Source organism: Sciurus vulgaris (genome assembly GCF_902686455.1).
Source record: "Sciurus vulgaris genome assembly, chromosome: 1".
Lineage (NCBI taxonomy): Eukaryota > Metazoa > Chordata > Mammalia > Rodentia > Sciuridae > Sciurus > Sciurus vulgaris.
In genome coordinates this window covers 123,713,429-123,718,195 of record NC_136461.1, presented here as the reverse complement: position 1 = coordinate 123,718,195, position 4,767 = coordinate 123,713,429, and positions in this window count along the sequence as shown.

Sequence of the window (4,767 nt, the reverse complement as noted above, 5' to 3'; positions counted from 1 at the left end):
GCTTTTTCACTGCAACTCATAGACCCAAAATACTATAACTTGTTAAATTACTGGTTAACTTTTTCATGTAAGTAAATTAAAAACTTTCTCCTTTTTTCTATTTTCTGCAATGACTTTTTAAGGTAAGAATTCTGTTTCTTAAATTTCTTTCTTTCTTTTTTTTTTTTTTTTTTTTTTTTTTTGTGGTGCTGGGGATTGAATCCAGGGCCTTGTGCGTGGGCAAGCACTCTACCAACTGAGCTATACCTCCAACCCAGTTTCTTGAATTTTTTTTTGTTCTTTCTTGTAAAATTTATTTTGAGGCTCTCGTGAGTAGGAAAATATTTTATTACTATTTAAATATTTTCATATTTATTGGTTTATTCAATTATTTTGCCCATTTGACTTTGTTTTTCAGAAATTTGTTCATTTTGTCTAAATTTTCACAATTATTGGTATAAAGCTCACCTGATTTTCCTGATGTTATATTTTAATATGATTATTTACCCTCTTTGGATTCTTTATCACTTAAATAACAGTAAACTAAGTCAATTATTCATCTTTACATGCTTCAAAGCACATAGCATTCTCCTGACTTTCTTTTCTTTACAGAATATTTCCTGCAAGAGGGTTTGTATTCTTGCAAATTTTCAGTGTTCTTGTTATAGAAGGATTTTGAGTACTAAGCTTTTTACCGTCTTGTGTGTCTCATCATATCTTTATTTTTACATTCATTTAAATGATAGTTGAAGTAAATAGCAAATTGTAGATTTAAATTGCGTGTGTTTTTTGTTTGTTTTGGTACTGGGGATTGAACCCAGGAATGCTTTACCACTGAGTACATCTCCAGATCTGTCATCTATCATCTATCTCTCTTCTACTTCTCTATCTATATCTATCTATCATCTATCTATCTATTTATATTTTGAGACAGGATCTGGCTAAGTCACTCAGGTTGACCTCAAACTTGCGACCCTCCTGCCTCAGCTTCCCCAGTCACTGGGATTAAAGATGGTCTGTCTTTATGATGTAAAATTTCACTGTAATGTCTGTGAGTTTTTCCTTCTCTGCTCTGTTGGAAACTACGCACCATTCCTTTCTCAGGATTTCAATCTTTACTTTTGGAGAATTCTCATTCTTTTTATAAAAAAAATTTTCTCTTATTTTATTCCTCCTTATAAAATGTCTACTTAAAGATTATCTTCTCTTTTATTTCTTCCTCACATACTATTTATTGAATGATCATAAGAATATATAAGCCTTGTTAAAAGGGAAGTACTGTTTATCTGATCTATAATTGAGCTTGAAATCTTCCTTCTTTGAAAGCTACCAAAAACTGCAATTCCTAAGTATAGCCACAAGATGCCAGCCAGCCATCAAGAAAACAGTTGGGGCTGTGTATTTATTTAATAAAGCACTGCTGAGTAACCATGACTCAAATGAAACCTGAAAGATTCTTTGGCAGTCTTCTCCAAACAGTACTTCCCCTCCAATTGAATACTTAATCTCTAGTTTCAACGGCAAGATTAGTGTACAAGCCAGCCTCTCCCGAATTTGCAACTTTAACTGCCACTTTAACTTCAGGCAGAAATTCTTGCAATTCAGAGTAGATTCTTACCAAAATCCTTAAGAATGAAGGTTTTTCAGGAGGCACTGTTTCAACTCTGTCACTTACTGCACAATGACCATGGGAAAATATCTTAAACTCTTTCCCTCTAGAAAATGGAGGTAATGACTCACTTGCATAAGATTATGGGGGGAATTCAAATGGCAGGATGTTAACACATGTGAACTCCTATTGGGGACTGAATCCACGGGAGTGCTCTATAATGGAGCTACATCCCTGACCCTCTTTACAATTTATTTTGAGAAGTCTCACTAAGTTGTCCAGGCAGGCCTTAACTGCGATGGAAACCGTGGAGTCATAGATAAAGATGACTTGCAATCCTCAATGCCTCAACCTCCCAAGTAGGTGGGATTACTGGCCTGTGCCACTGCTCTAGGCTTACAGGTTAACATTTTTAAAAATATATATAGCCTTTTTGTTTCTCTTCTGTAAAATGAGGGGGCTAGAGAATGGGTCTTTAAATTTTCATTCTGCATGAATATTCAGAGTTCAATGAAATTGCATTTATCCTTGGAGAAGTTCAAATTCAAAACAATGTTTTTGGACCATGAATATTTCTGAAATTCTTTATCAGACTGGTGTGATGGAAACAGAGAAAGAGTTATGTGTTAGTAAGGAAAGTGATGCTCCTCATTCTGCAAACGTGGGTCATCTGAAGTAGTCTGTTATCAGCTATAAAGTTCCTCTGTAAAATGGAGCTGAACTACCTACCTCAGAAGACATAAGGTTTAATGAGATCATGTGTGAATCTCTTTAAATACAGTAAAATATTATCTGTATTTGACTGAGCCCCATGGTGCATGCCTGCAATCCCAGCAGCTCAGGAGCCTGAGGCAGGATGATTGTAAGTTCAAGGTCAGTCTGGGCAACTTAGAGAAATTCTGTCCCTGAGTTCAACTCCCATTATTAAAAAAAAAAAAGAAGTAACTCAGACCAGTATTAGCAGCAGCCAGAGATGGCAGGTACCTGGCATTGAGGTTTGGGCACATCTTAGATTGGACATAAGTGTCCTCTTCTGCCAGCTCTATAGCAAAGTGGCAACTGTCCATGAAAAAAGTCCATGAAGGTTCTTGCTGGAGATAAATGAATTACACAGTGGACAGTTAATCACTTGCCATTTAAGAATGCCTCCCTTGGGCCCTTCTCTGTGTAGTCATGATCAGGTATAGAGGCTGCCTGTGGTAGAAACCCTGAGGAAGGCAGGCTGAAGGAAATCATGAAAATCCACCCCTAATACTAATGAGCACGGTCTTCTGCTCCACACAAATTATCAGTTCCTTGTGATTAGTTCAGTTCAAGCGCATTTTTTATCAAGCTCCTGTAACTTGCCAGATACTGTGATGGAAACTGTGGAGTCATAGATAAAGATGGCATGGCTCCTGCCCCCTAAGATACTCAGAGACTGTGGGAGAAACATGAAGAGGCACCTACTTTCCATGACACACAGAAAGTACCTTGATGGAGAAATGCATGGAATTATATGGGATTGCAGAGGAGGAGGGGATGGAGGCATGTGGTCAGGGAAGGAACCTTGGAGAAAGGGATGCCTACGCTGGAATTTGAAGAACAAATTAACACATCCTGACAAAGTCACAGGAAAGAGAAAGTAAGGTGGACGTCTGGCTTGGGTAGATGAATTACTTTGAACAAAGGCACAGAAACAATTCTGAGCAGTTTTGGGGTCCTGGGACACTGGAGCAGAGAGGCAGTAGTGGCAGATGAAGCTGGCAAAAGTAACTTGGATGGGCTGAGGATGATCTGGAGTGTAGAGGACTGTCTGACACCTCACCCACGCACTTCTTCATCACCTATAGCATGCCACCTTAGAGAGGTGCCAATTGATGAGGGAGAGGCATGGGCAAGGCTGCTAACTGCAGCCTCACCTTTGAGCTGTGTTGAATGACCGTGAAGTCACTTCCTAGGTGACTGAGACAGCCTCTCCAGAAGACCAAGGTCCTATAAAAGCTGTGCTTCGGCCAGGTCCAAAGAGCATTTGCCAGGTTTGCTGATACTTCTTGATGCAGAGGACCTAGGATTGAAATTGAGCAAGGAAAGCTTACTGGAACAGAGTTGACTATACCAAGAGATAATACAAGATAGGTAGTTTCAACTTGTTCTGAGCTTTCCTGTCTAGCAAGTAGATACATCCATTGTGGGCTCAGATTAAAGAGGACTCATCTGCTTTATCGAATTAACAAGCCCTTCACAGGGCTGGTGAGGTTCACTTCCTTACATTTCGAAAGGTCAGGCTGCTCCCTTCACTGATTCATGGTAGCCTGGATCAATCCAAACAATTCCCCAAACTACAGGGAGTTGTCATGAGTTGTTCCATAAAGTGGACTGAACGTGGAATGTGCTTAAACATCAGACCACATGCAAGAGGAACACAAAATGAGCCTAAAAAAGGCTATGGTGGTAAACACAAAAGGATCCTTTAAAGAAGGTAGCTAAGCAGATGGTACTAGAAACATGCTGATAAGTTAAACACAGTGTTTTTAAAAAAGAACTAGGAAAATAGGAAAAGAAAAAAAACAAGGTGCAGTTGTTAGAAAGGTTGCTTTTTGGGGGGGGTTTCATTTTCTTTCTTTCTTTTTTTAAAAATATTTTGCAAAGGAAAAACACTGGTAATATTTCTTGCTCTATATAACTGACAGATTCCTCAGGCAGCTCCCACAAGAGAGAAAGGAGCCTGGTGTGTGGTGAGTTGGTCCTTAAATATTTCTTCAAGCTTGTTTCTCTGGCTGTGTTAATAACCAAGTTTCATGGGGGTAGAACTTCCCCAGGCTCCCTTGAGCTGGACTGTTATCATGGCAGCAGCTGGAGATAAGCTGGACACAAAGAGGATTTGTGTCTCAGGAGGGTCAGTCCCTAGATACAGAAAGCACAGGAATTGTTCTCATTAGTAGGAAGTCAGTGGTAGGCACTCAGGGGCTTTCATCACATACCCCCAGTGCAAATGGCAACAGGGAGCAGGGCATCCTGGAGGGGTAGAGTGCTCCATGATGCTTTCACTGGACAACTTGAAACTTCCAGAGTGGACTTTCTTGGGAGATGAAAGACATTAAATGCCATGCACACTTATGAAGTTTTTCAGGGGAGGTAAGGAGTCCATTTAATATTAGTTCCCACCAATGACACTGCAGTGCCCTGGACAACATTTA